Genomic DNA, 27,133 nt, shown 5'->3' on the forward strand with positions numbered 1-27,133 from the left:
CCACACACACACACACACACACACAAGAGATTAGATTGCATTTGCATATGCATAGAGGTATATATTTCTTTGATATGCTTAGATTCTGTATGTGTAGGCGTCTGTCCGTCCACTATAGTCGCGCTAACGTCTGCGAAAATCTGTTTAGCAAATCAGACTTCAATTTTTTTTTACAAACTCCTAAAGTAAGGAGTCAATCAATGCATTGTTCCATTAAATTAAAAACTATTGATCAGTTTTACGGAATGTGGTTCAAGCCGCTTAAAATATTTGTTATTTTCTCACTTTTGATTGAAGAAGAAAGAAAATGTGTAGTAATGATGTCAACCATTTTTTTATACCGAGAAAAGTCGATATGATATATAAACATATTTATTTTGAATCTTGTCCCAACAATCTGTTTATTACGAAATACGAAAATTTAAGGGAAAATAGAGAGACTTCATGCAGGTTCGTCTACTACCTAGTAGACTAGATAGATGATAGAGCAGCCTCTTCAATAGACAATATTTAGAAACAATTTAAGAACAATTTTCTTTGTATCTTGCGCCACGTCTACTACAAGCGGATATCAAGCGCATATGTGTGCGCACGCGCTTCCAGATTAACACAGTGATTATTATACTGATCAATGAAAAATCACTTTGTGAATCGATTTAAACATGTCTACCCATCTGTCCTTTTGTCTTCTTTTCTTATGTTCAACCTACAGGTCGCAAATTTTTCAGATACTTCGATAAAATTTACTAAATTTGGAAATTTCAACATTTTTTGGCCCATGGATCAACGCTATAGACCACTTGCCATATAACGCCGTATTTTGAAAAGTTCTTACATGAACAACACTTATTAAGTAAGGTGCGGTAGTGTATTCAATGGTATGCTGTAAACTATTATAGTGTTCTGACTTATTTCTGAATTAAGATTTATTTGGAACATTTCGACATTTGAATTGCATTTTCACCAGAACAATCTAGATATGAGTGGAAAACAGTTTCAATCCAATACCAACTCAAATATTGAGAGAAATCTTTTAGAGAACTAATTATCCGAGATTTATTTTTTGCTGAGTATCATATTTTATTTTATTGTTCTTAATTATAAATTTAAAAGCAATTTCTATACAGCATATATGCGTGTTAGTATAAAAGCACTATGAGATGAGAAAGTGTGAAAACTGTTTTGAAACAAATATGCGATGCAATCCTTTTCAAATGTACATATACATTTCACATAATTAGCGAGAATATATTGTTTATATATTATTTGGGAAACTTTTAGTGTTTACTAATATTCATGCTTTTTTTCTATAAATAGTATTCGGGGAGAGGAGAAATGATATAATATTTGAAAAATTTATATGAGTTGTACATGTTATGTAAATTATTGAGTAAACGGAATATTTCATTAGTTAGAAAAACTTTTAATTTCAACTAATTAATATATTTTGCACTCCTTTCCACCAATAATACTTAGATCAAGGGCAATTAGCGATACTAAAATAATTTCATATTATATATGTGTTATTATATATGTTATAATATTGTCTGTTGATTTAACACTCTGTTGATACATTTTAGCAAAAGACTAATTATTGAAATAGTTTTTGGGCTGATGAAAAACGTTACAATAGTATTTATAGTCAACATTTTAGAAAATCAATTTTTTTTTTAACGGCCCAAAGGGGAAAGCGGCTCTAGATTTTTCGGAAAAAATGTACCTTTTCTTATTGAATTAATAGATGGTTGGAACGTTCTAGAGGAATGGAAAAAAATCTTCATTACTTTTAAGATAATTTTGTGCGTTTTTCTTGAACTGTCGAGAGAACCCCACACGGGTGAAATAATTTTCCAAACTTCCCAAATTTTGCTCTCTACTTTCGTCTTCGCCTTAAAGTGGGATTAGAACATTTAGTTATCTCGCTGTAACGCCTAAAAACTATGCATTAAGTAAATTTTTTAAAATGTCTCATGGTTCGATTGCCTCTCTTTAATCCTTTTGTCAATCAGCAGATTAAATGATACATTTTTTAAATCGCGGAAAAACGCGTATAACTAATTGGTTTCGCATGAAGTGAGCCAGAAGCCGACCGAACCCGAACTCCAGTACAAGTCTTCTTTTGTTCACTTCTTCTTCTTACTTAGGTAATAAAAAATGCACCTTTTTTTATTTATATTGTGCATAATTCATGTGTGTATGCATAAATTTTATATTTTCATTGCATATGTTTATACATCTTCCTTCATTTTACTTAAAAAAAAAAAAAAAGCACACAAAAAAAAAGAAAAAAAAAAAACAATGAAAGAACAGCTCGTGTACAGTTTTTGCCATCCCGCATTTTTCAAAGTTAAATAGTGCATACATTCTTCTTTTTCCCTTTTTTTTTTTTGCTGCCATGAATAAAAAGAGTATAAGGGGGAGAAAATTTCATTGCTCGTATTCTTTAAGGACTGAAGAAATTTAAGCTTACGATTATGATATGATATTTGATAAGCGCCGAGGAGAAACTTTTTCACCATTCTTTCGTTTTGCAAGACTTTTTGCGTTCAGTCGTTGGCTTTTCAGTTATAAATAAATCATAAATTTAAGTGCCATAATATATTTGACATGAAATTTTCGACATGCATTGTTTATCACTAAGGGTCAAGGCGAAAATTTATCAAGAATTATGATCAAAACGAAAGAGCAAAAAAATCATATTCACCTGGGGCCGAATCTATTATACCCATCCTCGTTTTTCCAAAAAAAAAAAAAACAAAAACAAAAACAAAAATAGAAAAACTACATTTTCTTATTGTATAACTTTGATTGGGCGTGGCTAGTTTTTCCCATTTTCTTACAATCAAAGTGGAATTTTATATCGTGTGTCTGAAGCAAATATCTCTACTTTTGCATTCACGCATATGCCTATCATAGCAATTAGCAGTCAGATGGAGAAACGGACTGACAAAAATTAGGACTTGGAACGATACACATTTCACACTAATGAATAATATGTGGTCATTATGTGATCTCTGAAAACTTCCTTTTTGGTGTTGCAGACATTTTGACAAAATGAATATACCCCTCATCGTTCGGTAATGGATGTAAAAAATGAATTATTTACAAACATTGCCATAAGGAAATGCCAAGAGATGTACAAGCATCGAATAATTGAAATAATGTTTCAATCTTCATTTGTAACTGTTTACTACCAGGAAAATAATAGACATCTTCATATAAACTTCAATTCGACAAGTATCATTCCCTGTTTACTCCATATGCGAATAGCATTAACTTTGCCTCTGTAGAAAATATAAATATAAGTTTACATAAAACTACAATTTTCCGTTAAGCTTCACTCTCCGAAAACTCTTTCTTCTTTCATTTTAGAGTAAAATTGAATTAATTTGCTCTATGAAGGCCACATTTTTCTTAAAGAGATATTATCAATATAAATATTCACCACTGTAGATAGGGGATTATACTCATTTTATTTAGCTTAAAATTCCGAGTTAATTTAGCCATGTCCGTCCGTCTTATGTTGTATGTTGTTGGCACACTCCTGATCTCTAAAAATTGAAACAACATCTTCAAATTTGGTAGAAACATTGGAAGATTGGTATTGAAAATGGGCCAAATTGGTCCCAGCAAAAGTGCGCAATGGGATGTAAACTGAAAGCAACTCAGTTTTTTTTAGCAAAAATTTTTGGATTTTTGCTCGTTATTCGGAAATTATTAAAGTTAAAACGCTGAAATTTTCCACATTTGCTTTGCTCTATGATACTTTACTCTCTAGGTCCAAAAATAGAATCAATCGGTTGTGTCCATACAAAGTTAAGAATAATTAAATTTCATTATTTTCACGTTTTTCCGGTTTAATGCTCATTTATCATAAGGCAAACAAGATAAAACGTTTAAAACTATGCTGTGGGTAAATTTTAGAATGAATACGGTCGACACTGCGGTTAATTTTTTTTTAATAATACCAGCGATATGGCTATCAAATAAAAGAACTTAGACAGCACAAGGCGAAAAACATAATGGTGGGTATGCGAGATACGACTCCCGCCGAATATAACTTTATTACTTGTCTTTTTATGCAAACCTTTTTTTTTTTTTTTTTTTAAGAGACAAAGTGTTCCCAATACAGCTCTAGCTTTCTTTCTGCATCTTCCATAATTTTTATTTTGTCCATCACCCCTTCCTTTGTAACAAGACCTTTTGTTTGTTTACTACTAAAGTGTTTGTCTTCATTCCTATAGGTAAACCTTCGTATTATTTACAAATTTTGGATATTTCACATAAATTGAAGCCTTGCATGGAATGCGACGAAAACATCACTAGTATGAAAACTTACGGTCGAATACTGATGTTGTCGCTGTTCAGTAACGTTAAGAGAAACCAAAACATTTTCTCGTCATAGCTTTGGAAATTTTGAAGCAAATTTGCGGTTCACGACAAAAGCTCCCTATATCAATTTTGTTATAGAACAAAGTTGTTAAGGCAAGAAGACCACAAACAAAAATATTTCTTGCGACTTATGCGACCTCATTGTGATGTCGCTCATGGGGCGGCTGCGGTAATTTAATTTTTTACATGCAACCACTAACGTAATACAAGAATTTTTCATGCCTTTTAAATAACAAAGCAACTTTTCTCTCGATACTTAGTTGCTAAGAGATGGCATTATTTTTTGAAATGATTTATTTAGCTTTCCTGATTTCCAAATCACGTTTTCACGCTTACTTCTATTCAATAGAGCCGCAGCAACGGATCCACGGTACGTTTCACTCTACGTTCTCTATTGCAATTGATAAAAAATAAAAGTAGAACCAAGCCGTTGGAAGTGCGAGTCTATCGTTCAAAGCTATCGATTCAAAGGTATTATGCAATATGTAGCACACTACTTAACCTTACGCTTACAGCTTTCATTGTTATTATATGCCCGGAAACCACAGATGTCCCAAGACCACAGATGCCTGACATTTCGAAATGTACGTAAGACAACGTCACAAATTTCACCAGTAAATGCTGCGTACCCAGAGAAAGCCTGCATCTGTTGCGCCTGTATTGTAAAATTTTTTGGAAATATTATGCACTGATACATAGTTGCATTCAGTCTATATGGTTGTGTGGCAACGCAAACAGCTAAGCTAGAGTTGGAAAACTGAACTGTGGAGATTTGCAGATAGATTGAGCCCGAGTGATTCCATTACGAAAGGAATAAAAGAATAATTTTTCACTTCTTTTCATTTTAACTCCAATAATTAGGCTAACGAACATATTATCGGCGATATCACAGTGAGGTCATAAGCCACAAGGAATTTTATTGTCTGTGCTTTCCGCGACTTAACAAGCATAGAAATTGATGTGCTTCACGGCTTCGGAATAGCAAAATTGACAAAAGATAATAGCAGGAAAATACTTTGTTCCCTCTTACGTCTAACGACCGGTCGCAACGTCAGCATATAACTGGCGAAGGTGTCAATTTATCTCAAACTATCCAGTGTATAAAATACATAAATATCTATAAAATATAAAGATGATAAAGCACCTACACGCTAACATAAATATAAAGATAAGTATTAAACAAACTTTTATATGTATATGTGTAGGGGGGGGGGGAAAAAACAAAGATGAAATTTCGATGCAAAAAATGAGAGTTCATGTCTCTTTATGCTTGCTATGCTATGTTAATGGACGATTTCTCTCTTAAGTATTTCAGAGCAAAGATAAGAGTTTCCGCACTTGATTACTTTATCCAATGGAAAGAGAAAGGATTTCAACGTTAGTTACGTACTTTCAGTAAATGCATTTTATCCGTAATGAATCGGATTTAAGCTGGCTAGCAGGTTGGCTGACAAAAAGTCATAACAGTAACCTCGGTAAGATAAATGCGACATTATCAACAATATATTAGTTTACCGCAGCACAAGGTACGTGAAACAAATAAACGCAATAAAATGTAAATGGCTTTCAAGAATATTTATTAAACAAAAATGATAAATATTTTTTGTAGAGAAATATAAAAACAAAAAAAAACAAAAAAAAAAAAACACAAAAAGAATTAAACAGAATTAAGAAGAAGAAGAAGAAGAAAAGAAAAAAAGCAATATCTACGCGGGTACGCAGGAATACGAAAAAAAAAAAATTTCGAAAAAAATTTTGTTAAAAAAAATTTTTGAAAAAATTAAAAAAAGAATCATTTATGCGAATTTCGATTAAAAAAAAATTCTTTTAGTAAAAATCATATGCTACTTGATAAAGAACGTGGATTGTGTGAAAAAAAGTACGATTTTTTTTTTTTTTTTTTTTGTACCGCGAAGTAAAAAATAATGTGATTGATGGCTTACATATTTAATGCTTAACGATTCAAAGTAAGGCGTTTTCACATAGTTGAGCTTACGCGCGCCTTTACTCAATATACATGCATATATATATATATATATATATATATAAATTTATGTCATTCACATCACATATCTTCTATGTGGCCGCGTGTGTGTGTAAAGGATACGATTTTTTCTCTCTGACTTTGTGTAAATATATTATATATAGAAAATGTGTAGCAATAAAGTTTAGTCTCTTGTAATTATTGCTGCATATCAAGGGTCGCATATACAGTAATGTGCTGCTCTTGATAACACTCTTTTTTTTTCACTAAAAACATTTGTGTTTATATTACGCGACACTTTTTTACAGTTCATCTACTTGATGATGACTATTTTCAATAGTGTTGAGTGCGAGTGAAGTGCAGTTGTACAAGTGTAGTGCATATGTAAATACACTTACGTATGCGTGCATACACGCAACCACATTCTTAATTGTTGTTTACATATCTGCTGTTATTGAGTAATTTGATATATAGACTTCCTTATCTATGGCATACAAGTTAAATAAAGAAGGAAGAAGAAGAGAGAGCATCGTATGATCACATATAGTATGCGATTTCCATGTGATCTCCGGAAAACACCTATACATTTTGTATTCGAACAATACAAAGAAAACGAACGATTTTTCCATACTTAGCGAAAGGATTTAGTGTAAGTAAGTGTAAGTGTACAGTGTATAGTTTCTTATTTTCCTGTTTACGTTCTTTTTTCCTTCTATTTGGGCTTATAGAGAGATATAGGTTATACTATAAACACGTACAAGCAACTTTGAAGCATACATGCACCTTTAACATACATATTAAATTATTGTTGTCAGTTCAAGGATTTCTGCAGAGTTTTGATTTATATGCAAAAGTTTCATTATGAATTCATATAAATTAACAAACGATTCCTGAAATTTATAAGAAAACTTAAAATATGATATTCATTGCAATCTTGTGCTTGCATGCGCACATCTCCTGAACATATATACCCAAGTTTTGTAAAATATATAGTTTTGAAAAGTTTGTAATAACCCAAAGACGAGAAATTTTTTTAACACAATTACATTTTAACTCACTACAGCCAAGACCCTGCTGGCATAAACTTCTGCAGAGGTGGAGATTTTTTCCAGAGTATTTTGAGATATACGCTGGCTATGTGTAAGACTTGTCTTGATGAACATCTGTCATAAGCAACGAATGAGAGAATTAATTACATTCATGAGAATGGTTTTCACGCTCTTTTCGTTCTTTTCAAAAAGTATTTTGTATGAAAATTCTTAGGCGTTAAGAAGACATCTCTATATGCCAAGCTTGAGCTTGAAGAGAAAAGCAAATTAAAAAAAAAAAAGGGCAGATTTTAAGTTTTCGTAAAGACTTTGGGGGAAGTTCGAAAAGTGGATGATGGAGGGATGGAATGTCACAAAACGGCCTTCGAATAATGAGTTTATTAAAATTATATTTCAGCGATGTGTCAAAGTTCGATGTGTTTGTGGGAACCGAAAACTTGTCATTCAATTTTTTTCATTTATTACTTGTTTAATTATAATAATTTATTAATAATAAAATGTGTAACATAGAGACACATTACAGATTCTAGCAAACAGGTAAACAACAACAAATTGCCCTTTTTCCCTCAATTTGGATTCGAGTTAACTTTCTATTTACACTTATTTGCTTCTTTAGCCTAAGACAAAATAAGTGCAAAGTAATTCAGAAAATTTCAGAAAATTCCAAGAAAATTGCAAAACTCCACTTGCCTTCGGGATAGTTTGAAAGTGCAATTTAAGTTGAAAAATCCTTGGAACCGTACAATTGATTGTGCAAAAACAAAGCATGTGCAGCTTGAAGTAACTCTTTTTAAATGCATATTTAATGCAAGAAATATGAATTTCGCTTAAAGAGGAATTTACATACATATTGCATAGAGGTAGCCTTTGATGCTTTCTTTTTGCTGTTGCGACATTGTAAATGCATGTTATGCATTTTAGGAAAAAAAAGTTTTTTTTTTTTTTTGTTTTTTTCAAGTTATACCTTTTAAAGATGTTTGTGAGTAAGTGGTTTGTACAGGGTGTCCAAAAAATGTACGCAACATCGAAATTAAGAGGAAAGCAAGGCTAGTTCTTGCTCATTGCAATTTTTTGATTAAACTATAACGCATATAAGATAGGGTTATGCGTTATATAGTACATTGGACAAATGGCCTCCGCGGCTATGGGGACACAGCCGCACTCTTTTTTCAAAGTTTACCGTGATCATTTTGCATAAGTGTGGCTGAATTTCACCGAAGCAATGTCGAATATCCTCTTTCCTTGCTCGGCGGTTTGAATCAAGTAATTTTGACAGCCCCCTTTTGCTTTACGTCATTAAGAGAGTTCTTCAAACAGGAAAAAAAATAATGTTTGTGTGATCTGATGTGACGCGGTCTAGTATATACGTTGAATGCATCAAAGCTTCCCAGAGAAGACGGCTCTCGGCGGGTGATAGGTCTAAGATAGACATAAAAAGATTAGATGAACAACGAGTTTGGAGAGCCTCAGTCACAATCATCTGGTTCTTGGTTTAGATCTCGCAACGTTCGAGGGCGACAACCTGGCGATCAAAGATGAGAGGCTGTCCTTTTTCCCTTCCACGCTACTCGAGTAGAGTTAAAAAGTCAAGTAGATCATAGTAGAAACCAAAGCTTAGCTAAGCTAGCAAGTCTACCGAGCTAAGAGAATACAGATACAAAAAGATACAAATTTAAGGTTAGAAAATTATAAAGAGAAAGTGACGGTCAAAACTATCGGTTAGTGAGTAAACAGATGACGTTCTCTACATTTTATTCGTGAAATCTGGCGTTTTAGTGAGTCAACTGAACACGCAGAGCAAGTGGAGTGTTATCTTTTTCCGTAATCCGTTCCGCATAAATAAGTGAATTGACCGAGGCGTCGGTCCCGGTAGACAAGCGTTCTTATACTTATCAAGGTAGTTTCAAGATTTTGTTCACGCCAATGATATGAATGCTGTCAGCGAACAGTGAATAATATTGGGTTGTCCAGCTATTATGATTTCTCTCTCGTTCTCTCTTATTTTATTTTTACAACTTATTTGATATTAGCACTTAAAAGGATTAAAATTTTGTTTGACATCTTTAGTAGACGACATTGCATATATAACCTGATAAAGGCAAATTTGATTTCATGCTGTTTAGTCTTGCCCTTTCTAATCAACATAATTCTCTCAACTTAAGAAGCATTGCTTGACAATGAATAATGAATGCGATAATGATGCAAATAACGATAACTGAATGATATGCCTTATGGACAAAAGCTATTAATACAGAGTCTGGCAGAGTCTGGTAAGCTTAAACCTAACGAATACTTTCACTTCAATATACAAAAACAACAAAACGAGAATAACTGCAATGTTAAGAAAAGATGTAAAGGAAGAGAAAATTACTTTTTACGCAATAATGCTAATCTTCTCCGGTCTAAACAGTCTAGAATCTTTAAGAGACATTATGAGTTTATGTATGTTATGCAATTTCTTATGATTACAAGTGTGGTTTAACACTTTATACACAAATAAGTAAAATATAGCACAAGAGTTACAAAGAATTCATAGGGTCTTAACTGGAGCTCGATGTTTGTGAAATGAGTTTGATGTTTTTTTTTTTGCGGCTTGAAGTTACCCTTAAGGACTGGGCGGGAAGACATATGATTTTTACCCAAAATAAGCAAAAAACTTAATTACGATGTCATCCAGATTTCGAAATCATGTGAAGTTTTTTTATTGATTTATTTATTCATTTTTTTTTTTAGTCAAAAGACAATCGAAGATATTTGCAATATATGTAAGCAGTTTATTAAAAATAAATCCTTTCATTTTTGTTTTTTTTTTTTTTCTTTATTATTCCTCCCTCCTGTAGTTATCTGTCTGGCTTTGTGTTACAAACATAAGTTTTATAATTTGAAAAAATTGAAATTATATACAATACTATGCTCGCTAGTAATGTTCGCCTACATAAACACAAGCTTTAGTTTACATCCTTTTGTTATTATATAACTGCTTACATCATACCTTTATCAAGTAAGAGGAGACTGAAAGCTGAAATAACTAAGTAAGTAGCTCATGTAACGTTTATATACCTTGCGAGACAAGTATAAATCTGTGATGCAGTTTGAAGGGAATGACAAAAAGAAAGGATTTGATGAGATAAACGGGAAGATAGAAAGACAGAGAGAGAGGGAGAGAGAGAGAGAGAGAGAGAGAGAGAGAGAGAGAGAGAGAGAGAAAGAGAGAGAGGACGAGAATGAAGGAGAGAAAACGAAAAAGATATATGTAGGGACAACGAAATGAATGTTGTGTGTGAGATTTAAAAGGACATAAATCAACAAACTCTGTTGAAGGGTCAAAAACTACAATATAATTCTGTTTTTCCCTTCCTTTTGTCCCACTGTGCAGATATGTTTTTTCAATTTTAGTTTACTGAAAAGTTTACACAGCTAATAATAATGGAGTTTATTTGTTATTTTTTATTTGAATTTTTTTCTTTTTATTTTTATTTACTTCTTTTTTTTTTTTTTTTTATAGGTCAAAGAACCCAAAAGTGCAATTTAAACTAGAAAATTCAATTTGATATAAAAGCAAAACGAAAAAAGAAAACAACTCAAACTCTCTAAATCCAGAAAGGGTTCATAACAAATGAATGAATGTGTAGAATAGAAGACGAGAACAACGTAAAGAATTATGAAATCATTATACATACATTTTTCCCCGGCCAAATAAAATAAAATGGCGAAAACATGAAATTGCATACATATATATACATATATACATATATATATACGTTTATATGCATGACAAGGAAACCTGGTGTACTCATCTTGGACGAACTTTGAACACTTATCAAGAAATTATTTGTAGCTACAAGTAGTGTACGTAAGTTGTTTTTAAACTTTCGAACATCTGAACAGATCGTAGCCTTTCATTTCTCCAATAGTCAGTCTTATGCGTTATAAATCATATCGCTAAGCTTATCAGAGAGACTGAGACCATTAAGTGCTCTCATCGTAGCAAACTTATTTTCCCGATAAATGAAATTTCATAGCCCATCTCCCAAAAATACACATAAATTTAACATATAGGACGACAAATTTAACATACGTCTCCCACTCAAGGCGAAAAAAAAAACATTCAATTTATTGCTTGCAAACAAATTAAATAATTTCTATAGCTGTAAGTCAAAAACCATTACTAATTTCATTACGATGCAATTTAGGATTTGAACGAATTTTGATTACGGTTTTTACTACTATTTCCATCAGCACCTAAAGAACCATCGAGTTAAGTCTTGTTGTGCGGACAAATACAAAAATTTGTAAAAATCAATATGAATAAAGAAACGAAGTAACGGATATGGAGTTCTTGCCATAACTTAGCGAAGCTCCCTAACGAACACTGAATACTTCAGTTAAAATCCCATCTGATGGGAATAATATCTTGTTTAACCTTTTTCTCGTCATGTCTTTTATAGATTTTTGTTAATGACAAAAAATATTTGTTGTTGGGAGGAAACATCCCTTTTAGGACGAAAGTAAATCAGTTCTGTTATATTATTATCAGGAATTATGGAAATATTGTATATCGCTAATCAGTGAAGTTTTTCTGTCTTCTTATTATTTTCGTTTGTAGAATACGAAAAAAATTCGTACAGAAGGAAGAACGTAGTTAAGCTTCTACTAAAAAAAAACCTTACCTTTACCTTTAACTTTAAATAATGGATCTTTTTACGTATGGCATAACTTGTTGTTATACGTTTTAGGGACGTGTTATACACGTCTCGACAGTGAAACGAGTACACAAAAATTAAAAAAAAAATGTGAAAAACCATTAATATAACTAAGGTGGCAGCAAGTTTGTCCTTCCGTTTTCAGCACACGGAAATGAATACCGGAGATCCCGTCAGGTTTGCGTATACGCTAAGGGCGCAGAATATTTCGACAACTTGGCGAACGTACACTATGATAGAAAGATAAGATTAGATACAAATCTACAGATTAATTTTGTAGATCGCATTCATAACAATCCATAGGCAATAGTGATCCAAAACTATATATATAGTGTGCATATGTAACACATTAAGTATATGCATCAAGTAAACAAGTATCAAGTACGAATTAGGGAAACAGATGGCGCATCAAGGCCATCAACAAATGTCAAACGAGCATAAGTGATAAGTTGTGAAAAATTGTGTTTACATTTGACTGCGTTCAATATGCCGAAATTTGTACAAAATATTTGCGTGTATTTTAATTGGCCCAATCAATGCACGTATATGTGCACATTTATATACATATTGAATAGAGTATGAGAAACAATTTTTTTCTTGAAAAAAACACCGAAAATTGAGACGAGTGATGAAAAATGATTTATTTAAAACTATGTTGCACCGCTAGTTACGCATTTTTACGTGCTTCGGGCAATATCTGGATACCACGCCTTTGAAAATCTTCTCCTTCGCTGCAAGCTTTGGGCTTTCGTAACGATATAATACTGCCGGCGTAGACTCTGTGGCATGAAAACGTGTGGACCGTCGTGATTATTAGAGAAAAGATTTTTGCTTGCCAGACGTCCATGATAGGAAAAAAGAACTCAGTTATCCATCAGTCCTTTTAAATCCTCACTTGATACTTTCAAAGCTGATGGTATATATATATGTATACCGATGCTTAACATGATGTATATATATAAAAATATATATCATCATATATATATATATGTGTACGTGTGTACGTATTTACCTTACAAGATCTCTTAATTTTTAAGACTTACATAAGGATCCAAGAGTGTTCCATATATCCTTTTGCCGCAAGTATATAGAATACACGAAGCATAGTGACCGGTCGCTTAGGTAAGAACCGCAACTACGAGGTCAGTGTTCGTAAGGTCAAATTTCAACTGCGTTAGAGTGTCTTTTGACCGCAGCTATAGCGAATGCTTACTTGCTAACGGCATAACACTTATCGATTACGCACACCAGCCACTAGACTCTCATCAGTTAAACGAAATTCATCGCACGCTTGTTTAAGCCAATCACCAACCAGTTATGAAAGCACTGTTAAAACACTGTCAATATCATCCATACATTTTCACAGTAAACTCTTCAGCCGACAAGAGTGTTTCATAACAAACATAACAATCTCTTTACAGTCACATATTTCTTTTTACAAGTTCATAGCCAGTTTAGAGTGCATATCGGTCGTACTCTCATGCAATTACGTGATTCTGCTGGTCTTGTGCTTGTTTTACGTTTTATTGAAATTAAATTTGCAAAGGTTAACAAACATTTTATTGCAACGCATTTGAACATGAAATGTGAAAACTCCTCTCACAGCGAACACGTCAGCGCTATAAAACAACTCGTTTGCTTCCATATAATTTTCACATGTCGCAAGGACAAAGTAATTATATGCGTTCGCATAATGACATCAAAAGGCCTCACTCTTGAAGAGCTTAAAATTCTAAATAGGCGACGGGATCGATTCGAAAAAAAACGCAAAAGAAAATTTTATTGACATATGATGACTTCTATATATCATATCTATAACTGAAGAATATTTTGCAAAAAAATTAAAAATAATATTTAAAATTTTAAATTCCTCTGCACAGAAATACCATAAATCGCTTAATGGTTATTAGAGATCATATAGTTCTTTATATAATCGTGTCGATAGGACATGTGTGTACTACGCTTTGTAGATTCACATTAAATATTCTATTCTTCTTCTTCTTTTTAAGATTGTTAAAGAATATATTGAAAATTTTTCATTTCTGAACGAGCTATAGGGCAGATGGTACGTAAATTCCTTGACTATTTGTGATACGTAGAACATGTACAATTAAATCAACATGAATAGCGGCATCTTTTTACTACGATCACATCTTTAGAAATTCATTTGCAACAAAATTTATATAAAATTTTCCTCATCGTTCCTTTAACTAAAAAGAAAAAAACACGTCGCAATCAGAAAAATCTGTCCATTACTCATATCCCAGACTTTAAACGATAGGCAGCAAACAATCCTCTCTTTTCTGACACTACGACTTATGACTTTGCAATTTTTTTACCAATTCTGGCACAATAATGGCTTTTTATTATGAACGGGAAAAAAAACAAGTGGCAACATCATAGTCAGGAAGGCCGACGAATAAACATCCTACACCACATTATGTAACACAATTCTTATTTTTATTATAGAACACAAAAGTTGTATCTTGTGGGCATATTTTTCATGTGCTTGTTTTATGGGGAAACAGGCCCACCATGCAACCTAATGTAGCGCAAGTTTAATCCTTACATAGGGCAGAATTCAAAAACAGGCGTAAATGGTCCAAATTTTGAAGAGTGGACTTTTTTATGAAAGTACTACAATATTGTGGATCAATGTCCGTCACCACATGTTAAAACTTTGACTTTTCTGCTCTACAAAGGGTCAATTTCCGTAAAAATCCTTATTAGGGCGGGGTCCAAAACATAGGGCGAGGTGGTCCAAATGCGTTACATTTAATTTTTTTTTTTGTTAAAGTACTATTATGATATAACTTTCATCGTGAAGCATAGAAAATTATACCTTTTTGTCGTGTGAACTTCAGTTTTCGCTATATGAGTAGGTATATGAATATGGGTTCAAAAATTGCCACAAGCGGTCCAAAGTTTTCATACAAAATTAGAATTCCGAAATATTACTTTTTTTGCCAAGAAATTTTGAAAATTACCTTTGCTTTCCATATAAGGATTTCTCAGAATAGAGCGTTATAAGGGGAGTGGTCGCAAAAATGGACCGGTCCAAACCATTTTCAATAGCGTTCGTTCTTGGGTGAAAACACGTCCACTGATTTTACTCAGTGCAATAGCAAAAGTTGTGATTACATCTTCCTCAAGCTTTTTAAATGATAAACTCTAGGGGCCGCTGTGCCATAATTATTTAAAAATAGTTGATCGATATGGAAAAATTTAAATTTTTGAAATTATAATCGTAGAGAGATTGCATTCTATCTACATGCGTTTTTAGCTATATGAATAGAAAAAACAGTTGATAATGACGGCAACTCCGGTAGTTTGGTGTATCCCGTCAGGGTAAAGAACACTTCCGCAGAGCGGAAAAACTGCTGAGACATTGTCATGTTAAAAGAAGCCGTCTGAATGAAGTAAAGTGAAGATAATACAATAATAAAAGTCATAGATTCGCATCACGTTAGACATTTTTTCCGATCGAGCCTCGTACAAGAACACTCTCATGAGAACCAAGCCATTACATAACAAGAAAATCTGACTTTTTAAAACTTTATGACGAGAATGAGCGACCAATTATAAAATTTTAGATGAGAAAATTGATCGTGCTAAACTTGGCCCTAATCAATCTAAGATTCGGACACGCTTTCATATAAGGGGTTCCATGAAAAGAATGCCTTCACATGCCAACCACATGTGAGTTTTGCTAATCTATCGCAAATATAAAGGAAAAACTCGATGAGTTGAAATGGTGTAGGGCATTTAATGGTCAATCATGTCCGAACCGAATCATGTTAAAGGTAAAGGTAGAGATGAGCGTCTGCAAATGCGTGAAAGTGTTTTATTTGGTGTACTGTTAAAATTTTATATTGAAAGAAAATAAAATTATAATATTTATCATTTTTTAAAATAAACAACCATTATCGACATACTGGCATGTAAATACCGATGCAGGGAAGTACGTTTCGTATGGCGGGAGGTACAGACGAAGAAACAGTATAAACAGAACAGAATGAATTATGTGGCGGTAAATATGCTGATGAAATTCAATGCAACCCATGAGGCAAGATATTCATATTGCATATACTAACACATACCTACACACATATGCATAAAGTAAACGAGGAGATCGTCATATAAAGCGAAATATATTTTTGCTTGCATGTATGCCCGTGTTCTACATAATGATTTTATTGATACGAAATAAATGTGTTGGTATTTGATTTGTGTATCGTTATATTGCCCGGCTGGAGGCACATTGTGAGTTATTTTCCTATTTTCAACAATCGATGAGCAAATAGCGTGTTGAGTTTCATGTTTTTACTTTTTTTTTGTTTTATTTTTTTTTTTTTTTTTTTGCATTTTATAATATTGAGTTTCTTTCGCTGAAGTTCGCGTTAGTAGTTCCCGAAAATGCTTATTTTCAAAGTATTCATATTAATATTTAACAATACAATGAAAATTTATCACTAAATATGTACATTGGTACACATATAAATATACAAATGCAATTGCATTGCTTTTGAAAATTGATATAATGTGCTATCAGGTTTCTAACAGTGTTCTATGAATACATAAATATTGCATAATACGATGATATATGTTACAATGTTTGTGCTGAATAACGAGTTATGTTTCAATTAATTAAAAGTGTTCACTGGCAACAACAACAACGATAACGTGTGATTTAAATGATTAAATAACCGAAGAGTTAATAGCCATAGATTAACATTTTTTCATATCCGTCCTTCCGAATTTAAGGAATTCTTTAAATAATTGTAAAACATCCAAGGTACATGTACGTGTGTCCTTTACTCGAATTAATGGCAAAATTTGTTTAGATCCTTTATTCAGTTTTATTAAATTATGCACGTTGATCGCAAAAGGAGGAGGGCCTTACATGATGTACGATATATATCGAATTAATGAACTACTCCTTTATAATCCAATAAAGAGAAATGTCGTACATCAACTTATGCCACATTTCCGAAGCATAGAATTAAATATAGATTTTTCCAGTTAAAAATGTTAATTTTTTTTTAGTAATTACTTATCGCGACCTTGTTTACAAAATAAAAAAAAACTTTATTTCTTCAAGTCTCAATTTCATCTCGTTTATCGTCTCCATAGGAAATCAAATTGTTTTCCTTCTTAATAATTTGCCTTGACCGACGAAATTCATAATGCATATCACTACAACAATCAAAGAAATTTATCAACATGACTTTAATATTTGAACGACTTTGTTGCAACTTTTCTTCATCTTTGTTCAGGTTGCGCCACGTATACGCTCGTTTGACAATTGTTTTTTTGGGGACCCAGACACAGATCCAAGTTTCACCTCCCGTAATGATACGTTTCGTTATGTTTTGTTAGCCAATAATCATTGTTTCACAGATGTGGGAAAAATGAACAACTCGCACTTGCAAACGCCCTTCTAGCTATCCAGCAATTGGATTGGATTCATATAAAAGTCCGCATAGTTGTCAAAAATAGTGCAACGAAAGCATTAAAAAAAATCATTTCTTGATTTCATAGCACGCGTGAAGTTACGATGTCAAATTTGCTTTATTTCTTGTTTACAGTCTTACTTCTTGTTCAGCCATGATTGCAATAGAATTCGATCCATTCCCAAAGATCTCGACAAATGCTTCTCTAAAATGTCCGCACAACCGCAGAAGGAGAAACACCGCGAGGGACATCTATCAGCATTGCGATTTAGGCATTATCTCGACCTTATTTTTTATTCACCGCACAAAATTTGTGAGATCTTTTAAAATTAAATGCATCAAATAAACATTTTATGAGCTTTTGCGATTGTTTATCAACTATTCAAAGTATTGAGCAACGTAGTGTTCAAACAAAAAGGCCACGTTAACTCTCATCCTCTGAATCTTATCTGAGAATTTACGTTTCAAGATTTTGTTCTTTATCCTGTTTTCGCGAAAATACTATAATGACGGACGGACGGATGACCTTTTTTACAAAATATATGGCAAAATCATATTTCGGTTTTCAGCATAATAGTGTATACTTCGCATTACTCAAAACTGTAACCATAGCTAACTAATGTTCTGATAGAATAGAAATTAACTTAATCCAGAATTTTTCCCAGATTAGCACAATTAAGGCTAAAAATTTGTTTAATCACTATAGGGAGACAATCTATGCGAGACAAAGCATTAGAGACCGAAGACTGATAAGTTGTGTCTGAGAATAAAGATAAAAACTATAAATTGTCCATTGCGCTTATATATATGTATATATATCCATCTTGGAGGTATTCTGCCCTGAAGCGCTTGTTAATAAAGATAAAAGAAACTTACAAAAGGACAACATTTTCAATGTATCGAACGTCCATGAACAGATGGCGAATTCATATACGGCTTAAAGGCACTTTAAAGCCATTGAAAGATTCAAAGTCAAAATAGTTTCGATGAATCTCTGGTCAAAAAAAAAGAACTTTTGTGTGGCACATGTATATATTCACTTGGAAATAAATAAATAAAAGTGGCCTTCATGAGGAAATATTTTCGTCAAGCTCCCGTTTCGCGCCAGTCGCTGGAGCCAAGAAGCAAATTGCGTGTTACGCTGTAGCGAAACTCGCTTCTATTAAGGACGGATTCAAGGCTGTTGTGTTAGTGTGTTAGTCAGTCATATAATCGGTTTGTATTTCCCGGTATCCAATTAAAAGTTTATTCGGTTCTAATTTAAATTTCGTTAACCTGGCTGGCCTGGGGACAAGTTAATTTTATATAAAAGAAAAGAAGATTTTACTCCGACTATTCGCTGTCCTTGTAAATTTTAATCAAGGCCTTCTATGAATAATTTTAGCTTGAAAAACTTTCTTTTCCTTTGCACTTTTCAAGTTTTAATATTTCTTTTTTAACTGTTTTCCTCTCTTTGAATTAAATTTCTATGCTTTTCTTTTCTAATCCTTTGTTAATTTAAATTATTCTTATATTGTTTCTCTTCTTTTTTTTTCATTTTTTTTTTTTTTTTTTTTTTTAATTGGCATTATTGCTAGCCATGAGCTTTCATCTGTTAAATGTTTTATGTTAATTTCTTTATAATATTTTGTTATATTTTGTGCATTGCTTTCGCAGGCGCTCGTGTATTTTTTTCTGTATAATTTCAATTTAATTTCTTACCTGGTAAACCGTGTAATTGGCCTCGAGCATTATAAAAAAACATTGGAGTGAGAAAAACATTAAAAAAACAAAAAAAAAAAATAAATAAATAAATAAATAAAAGGAAAAAGAGAAACAAGGCATTAAAAAACTATTTAAGAACGTATACTAGAGCCGTTGCTAACTTTGTTGCTGTCGTCTGTTTTCTTTTCTTGTTAAGTTAATTAGGTTGATTTCCTACACAACTCTTCAATTTTCTACTTTCTATTTTGTGTAACGGGAACGACGAACATAAATAAGAAAACAAGATGGGACACTTGTTGTTGGTGCAATGCGAATAGTTATTACTCAACATTTCATTGAAGCTTGAAACCAAGCCTTTTTTATGCCAGCCCTTGTATACGCAATTTTTCTTCTTTTTTTTTTTTCTTAACAGCCACCCTTGACGACAATGATGGAGAGAAAGATTGGAAGTAGAGAAGAGAAAATCATTGTTTAGATCTTTTCTTTTAAGTTTACATCTACACGCAAGCATTACTATCGTTTTCGATCCATCCATCCATGAAGCCATCATTTTAATAGTTAATTTTTGGACTAACATAGAGCTTAGTTATATATGAGAATGTGACACAAAAGATCGGATCGCATTCCATTTTAAATGCTAAACGCTTTTTGTGTAAATAACATAAAAAAAAAGTAGACCATCATCCGTAAGATATTGGAAAGCAAAAGTGTTATAAGAATGGAAACAAACAACAAGCAGCAGTGTTTGCAATAGCAATCGCAAATGCATTGGTGATAGCAACAGCAATCGCAATAGCAATCGCAGTAGCAATAGCAATGGCAGTATTGGCATTGCTTACCTCATATGTCAATATGACAATAGCAATAGAAACATCGACAGCAATAGCAACAACATTAGCAACATTTTATTATTTACGTTGCAGATGAATTCAGAAAATGAATATAAACCGAGCGCTATAATCGATGATGAAGTTAATCTAATTATTTTTTTGGTTAGTTACAAACGACCGGCTGTAGGATGTAATGACTGGGGAAATAAAATTGAGTAATAACACCAGAACAGCGTTACTAATTAAAAACATCCTGACCTCAGCTGCGTGTTTCGTTTGTCCAAAAAAAAAAAAAAAACAATAAAAATTTCATTTAAAGAAGTAATAAAGCGAAAATAATTGCTCAGGAAAAAACCCATTATTTACTGGTATGCTTTAAGGCTACTTATCTAATATACGCGCCAGCGGTCGCTTTGTTACGGTTGCTTAATAAGTTGTCTTCCACAATCATTAAAGCGCTTTGTATGCTAATGCCGTGCGGAGAAATAATTTAACTTCTAATCACATGACTTGGGAGCGAAAAATATAAATATATTGCAGGCAAAAATGTACTTGATTAGTTTGCTTAAATAGATCAAGTTAAGAAAGAGGAGGAGAGTAAGGCAGCGTAGTAAATATGAAAACTAATATATTAATATATAGAGCACAAGGTATCATCAAAGGCGGATCGAATAGGAATTTCTTCTCATTCGGAAATCTTAGTCGACAAGAACTGTGAACGAGTTAAGAAGGAACGGGAAACTTGTTCGCACCTGCAATTCACTTAGCTCGGGCTGACGTCTGCTATATCGTCTCGGGAATAGAAATTTATTTCTGCTATTTAGGAAATTAATTTTAGTCTCTGTTCATAAACTCTCTTACTTTCACTAATGTATTAAAAGAGAAAAAGCGCGAAAAATTGAATAAAATAAAACAATTTTCGAATAACATCAGTATTTTACAAAATAGGTAAGAAGAAGTAAATATACTTTCAAGTTCGGATTTCTAAGTCAAATTCCTGGGAATCGCAATAGTCTGTACTCAGAGTTTCTACTCGAGATTTCGCACAGAACAGTGCAAAATTAAGTTTAAAAATAAATGCGATAGACAGACAAAAAAAAATTTTAAAAAATGGTATTTGAAAATAGATTGAAAATTTCAATGTATTTTCAACTTGTTTTCAGACTAAAAGTATGTCAAGTATATTGAAATGGGTACCAACAGACGAAATGTCGGTGCAAAGTAATGAGTTCATGAATAACCAAACATTTTCCGATACGTTAAGCAGCCGTTTAAAGGGGTGATTGTTCGAATCTCCTGATAAAAAAAAACTGAGTCTTATGGGAAGTTTCTGTTCGTGCGCCGGGCTTTCTCTGTTTTTCTGAGAAAATTTTCACACTCACAATAAGTGATTTCTCGAGTTTCGGTCACAGAAATTATAAAGATAATCCTATCAAAAGCTACTGCTTATTAAAAATGTACACAGAAAGATTGTTTACAAAATCTGAAAAGCATATGGGTCCGTCAGCAGTGACGACATCTAAGTACATGCCATCTTACGAACTTGTTGGTTGATTTGTTATAACCTTTGAAGGAAGTATGATGAATATATCCTCTTTTAAGAGTAGAGAGAGGATAATGCAACTTTTCTTTTAAGTTATCCTTGACTTTCAAAATTTATCTTTCAGCTTTGAACGCGACATCAGCTAATAAGCGCTTTTATAAATAAATGAAATGCGAAACTCTACAAAGCACCCGATGACAAAAACATTCTGAGTCACATGCGTCAACACAACCACAATTAGAAAAATTAAAACGCCAGGGAGAATTGACATACATTGGTCTCTTGCGACCTCCGCCCAGAAATCAAATTTATAAGTGTGTGGGAACAGGAGTGGCGATGAAACTAAATTTGCTAAAAAGCGTAAAAAGACAAACATTTTAAAACGTAGCCTGTGCCAGGTAACATAAGTTACATAAGTAATAGTTGCTTGTTGACGATAAATACACAAATCAATCAAACAAATTTAAACGTTCCCGTCCATTTTGTAGGCCTTATAGGACTTGTAAGTGGAAGTTTATGGGAGGGATTTTTCTGGAGCTAAGGGTGAGCTCGCCGTAACGCAGGCACCTTCCACGGGATGATTTGTAGTCCTGACACCGAATTTGTAAAATTATTTCATATATTTACTTATTTGAATCATATGAACGCGACAAACGTAAAGACTCAACATAGAGTGATGAAGACATAGAGGTGAATAGTATTCCCCAAAATTGTTTGCATATATAGAAAATTGAAATGTTTCGAAAGTTGTATGCTTGTTCAATGTTTCCCAAGAGAAGAAAAGAAAACGCGTTATGTCCACCGGACATGTCGCTAGCTCGGGGAAAAACAATCCCTCCTCTAAACGGAAGTCACTCTTTTGACTTCTTGAAAAGGTTGAGGTTCCATCTCTGCTAGACCTCAACTGACGACACTGATCTCAGCTAAGATGTCACATTCCTGCCTGCTTAACCCTAAACTTACTGTTACCAACTGCTACTTATGATAACTTAAATCTAAATTAATTCTAGCACCCTCTAGCCGAACGAAACATATGTAGGAACAAAGCCGCATATTTATATATGTTTAAAGAGGACCTCTGTCTACCCCATATTTCTGCACATCTGCTTACCTATTGCGGATTATTCAATATATATAGTCTTTTATTTATTTATTTTTTTTTTTTGTTTTACAAAAGCAATCTTCTAATTTATTATATTAGTGTAACTTTAAATGTAAAAGAAAAAGTTTTTAGAAATTTATAAAAATTTTTCAAAATTTTTATCTCTCTCCTTTCAGGTTTATTGTGCGGGAGCAACAATGAAGTGAATAAATAATGCAAGATGAGCTAAAATAGCATCAATAAAGCATAGAAACAAAAGCAAAGTGGCCAAAATAAATATTCATGAAAATGGCAAACAAGCTGCGATCATAATCAAGAAGCAAAACTGAAAGAGAAGATGAGGAAAATCCACAAAATTTAAATAAAAGTCAAAAAAAAAAAAAAAACATGAAGAAAAAATAAAACTAGAAAATCGTAAAAGAAAGTGAAAAAGTTTTAAAGTTAAAAATTGCTGAGTCCTAAGGAATTAATAGAATTGAAACGTGAAACTTGTTTAATAATAAATTATTTTACACTAATTAACACAAAAATTATGTAATGTAAATGCATAAAAAAGAAAAAAAAAACGGTTTAATTAATTAATGCATAAACCATGAATGAACTTATTAAATAAACATTAAATTAATTTATAAGTAAATAAAACAAAACTAATAATATAGCAAAATATTCAACGATACATATCAATATGGTCTGATCTTTCCTGTTTTTTTTTTTTATATCAATTGAAAAAACAAACGTATATTATTTTTGCTTTATTTTTCTGACTAACGAAAAAAAAAAAAATATTTAATGAATTAACATATCACTGTAAGTAAACAACTAAGCAAAAAAAAAAGAAAAAAAAAAAAAACAGAGAGAACGAATAAATTAAATATTAATAAATAACAAAATTATTGAAACGTACATTTGATAAAATAACTTATGAATCCGTGTAGCAAAAAAGCAATATTGGTTAAGTCAAATAACAAAAAATAAAAAAAAAGGAGATAAAAAATAACTTTATTTATTTCCTTTAAATCCTTACTGAATCTGAACCGTTCGTCCCATTAATTGTCTATTATCGTAGTCACTTTTAACGATTAAGTGCAACGGCAAACCAATGTAATCTAACCTCAAATGCGTTTATAAAGTGAAATTGTTATCGTTATTCTAAATGTCATCATCGTCATCATTACCATCATCATCATCATCATCATCATCGTGATGATCATCACTTTGTAATTGTTACTATCTTCGGTTCTTGTAAAAGTAATTAGCTTATATGCGTATATATAGACTCGCATATATATACATATACATAGATATATATACATATAAATATATTGATTAAATTATTATGATGCAATAACATTAATTTGCGGGATATTGACTTCATCGTCATTGTGCTTATAATCCTCTTATAAAAACGGTGACAGTTAACTCCAACATGCCTGTGTGTGATGTGAATGTTTATCTTATAATATAAAATGTAATTCGAACCTAATGCCAATTGCTAATGTAAAAGTAAGAGAAACTAAGTATTCTACGGTGAGTATTACAGACAGTTGATCTTTATCAAGTAATGTGATGACCTTATTGTTACGTTGAATGTTTGAATTACTTCATTAGATAAATTGCTCAAGTGAAAAGACTATAGTGGGCATTAGCCCACTATGGAATACACTACAGCACTTTGCTTACTACCGTTATATATATGTAAGGATTTTTTTCAAAATAAGATGTTGGATGTGGTCGTCGTCCGAAAAGTGTTATAATTTGAATATTGATTTTAATTGCTTTCCTCCTTGACAATGAATTTGAAAAACTGCGTACTGCAGGGTGAACATAATGCAACAATGGGGGGACAGATGGACAGAGAAACTCATAATTAACGGTGGGTCCATCTCAATTCCTTATGGGTGTTGTATACTTGCACACAAATTGAATATACCTTTATACCACAAGTACTGTAGAACATATAAAAAGCTTTCATCATTACTTTTTGCTTTCTTTTCTCTGATAAGGAGAAACCAAGACAACCGCTAATTGCGACAAACTCGGTTAACATGTCATAAAATTTTGCAGAGACATTAATCAATTGATTGTTTAAAGGCTTACGATAACATTTCGATATATATCGCGTATGTGTGATAGATCACACATACACATGGACAATCTTATGCAATTGCCGAACTTAAAGTAAATTAAACATGAATTTGGCAAATGACATATAAATCAAGTTAATTTGAAATGTTTAATCTATAGATTGCGTGTGTCATACTTAATATTGTCGCCATTTTAAGAGAATCAATAGTTAGTAGCTTACATTTACTATTGCGACTACACTTGGTCCACACTAAAAACATAAATTATTTTCATATTGGTTTATATCTGTCCAAAGATAAACTTTGTAACATCATGTGCAGCATCGATGCATAAATAAAATGATTATTAAAAACAAAAAAAAAAAAAACAAAAAAAAAACGAAAAAAAAAGGATTTAAAAATCCATCAAAAACTAAATCATGCATTATCTTTGTAAATACACCAAAACAAATAAAAATATTATTGCTACTATTTATCATCCTGATATCCTGTATATTGTCTGTGCGCAGTTGCTGCAAAATTACAATATACCAACAAACCTCATTCCAGGTTTGCCATATACGTAAAAAAAAAAAAAAAAAACACACATTAAAACCTAATGGAAAATCATAATTCCGTTGGCATATGAAAAGTTATCACGACAACCACACATTTACGTCACTTATACGCTAGATAGGTGGTACAGGTACGGTGTCATAGATGAGTAATTTTGCTGATGATGAAATGCTTTCTTCATAACCCACTGGAATTATATGTCCATGATAACTTCCATGATCATCACCAAGGATAAGTAATTGGACAGATAACGTATCAGTGGTGTTTTAAAGTAAAGCAACCTACTGCACACAACATCCCTTGATAGATTCCAAAGTCCCCTAAAATGCATTGAAAGTCGCAAATGGGGTTTCCTTGAAATTTTCGTGAAGTATTTGTTTTATAACGCCCTCATAAATTAGCTATAATTATATCTTAGAAGGCTTGTGGATGAGTGCACGTTGCATGCAAATCCTAGAGTGACTTGAAATAAATACATTTTTCATTGCACTGGACGATGCAGTACCATTTACCGTCAGATGTTCATTTATGTATTTTTGTGTTTGTTATTTTTTAAAAATGTAACAAGTTTCAAGAACGAACCCTTTCGAAAATTGGATTTTAGGACTATTTCCCCGATAATGCCGCGATAGCTTGGAATATATAAAAAACTATTCGTGTCATAGAAGAATTGAAAGCAATTAAACCAATTATCTAATAATTTGATTGAAACTCTCTCCTTGGGGCATCCTTTTGAGATCATTCAACCGATAGTAGATGGCGTTGAATCTAGGGAATAGGCGGGCATTTCCGTTCAATTTTACTATTTCAGGCAACGACTTGTGGTTGGGTGTTTTTCATCCACTGCGAGCAATTTTTTCACACCTTCCTCCTGATTCAATACGTGGCAATGCTCACAGCTTTTGCTATCCTTTGAACCTTAAATGGGCGATTATTCATAAGACAATTTGATGAATTTGAGCAACGTTTTCGCCAGCACTTCAAGGTTATAGATATCCCGAAGTTATCGCAGTTAGTATGGTTACCAATTCGACTAAATTGTCGAGCAAAAATTTCGCCACAGTCAATGATACCGCAGTGTTCCCGTACCCAGTGGTCTGGTCTTTAATTTTGCGCCGACACATTGGTTTACGAAGGGATTAATTAACTGACAGCTCGATAGTTAAATTTCTTCTATTTTTACAAAGCCACTCATATCGACTGACTCAAATGATTTGCAAACAGTAACTGTGGGTTCAAAATGCCTAACATATCGTTGAGTAGCTGCCAACGCTTGGCAAATACGGCCCTGCTCATGTTTAGATTGGAAACTTTTCAATCAATCTACGTATTTCTAGATGTTGAAACGACAAGCACGGATAATGTATCGCTATTGTCTGCTAATCAGTCAGTGTAACTAATGCAGTATTCTAATATACTTAACTTAATTGAAGCGATGGTTACATAAGAGTGAAACGTCTTGACTTACTACCGCACCTGACAAATTATGAAAATATAGGATATTAGTAAGCATAGGGAAATTTTGCAAAACTCTTGTAAACCTTTTTAAATTTTGAGAAATTTACCATCATTTTTTATATTTCGCGATCGTTTTAGATATGAATTTCGGTAATAAAAAAAAAATTTTATCACTTTTACTCACTAATAGGTATAAGCTTTTTTTCAAATTTTTTCGAAAACGATGTCAATGTTAGAATGTAATGCATTGCGCGTATATTGACAAAAATCAGAATT

At 32.6% G+C, this 27,133-nt stretch overlaps 1 protein-coding gene and 2 long non-coding RNA genes across 4 annotated transcripts in view; 2 read left to right on the top strand and 1 right to left on the bottom strand.

The window, feature by feature from the left end:
- The window catches only part of LOC119638217, a 187,508-nt gene that overhangs the window by 27,885 nt on the left and 132,490 nt on the right, over positions 1–27,133 (bottom strand). The gene's annotated exons all lie outside the window — the stretch shown is intronic.
- On the top strand, positions 6,295–23,146 carry LOC119638216. Of its 2 annotated transcripts, none has more exons than XR_005247401.1 (2): positions 6,295–7,035; positions 22,937–23,146. It is a non-coding gene; the product is annotated as an uncharacterized LOC119638216 (long non-coding RNA). The 2 variants fall into 2 exon arrangements; XR_005247400.1 differs by having other exon boundaries at positions 6,295–7,025.
- The window catches only part of LOC119638212, a 324,089-nt gene continuing 320,313 nt past the window's right edge, over positions 23,358–27,133 (top strand). The window contains exon 1 of the mRNA XM_038034881.1: positions 23,358–24,287. The gene's annotated coding sequence lies outside the window, so the exon portion shown is untranslated. The remainder of the gene's footprint in view (positions 24,288–27,133) is intronic.

Source organism: Glossina fuscipes, unplaced genomic scaffold (genome assembly GCF_014805625.2).
Source record: "Glossina fuscipes isolate IAEA_lab_2018 unplaced genomic scaffold, Yale_Gfus_2 85, whole genome shotgun sequence".
NCBI classification, from domain to species: Eukaryota; Metazoa; Arthropoda; class Insecta; order Diptera; family Glossinidae; genus Glossina; species Glossina fuscipes.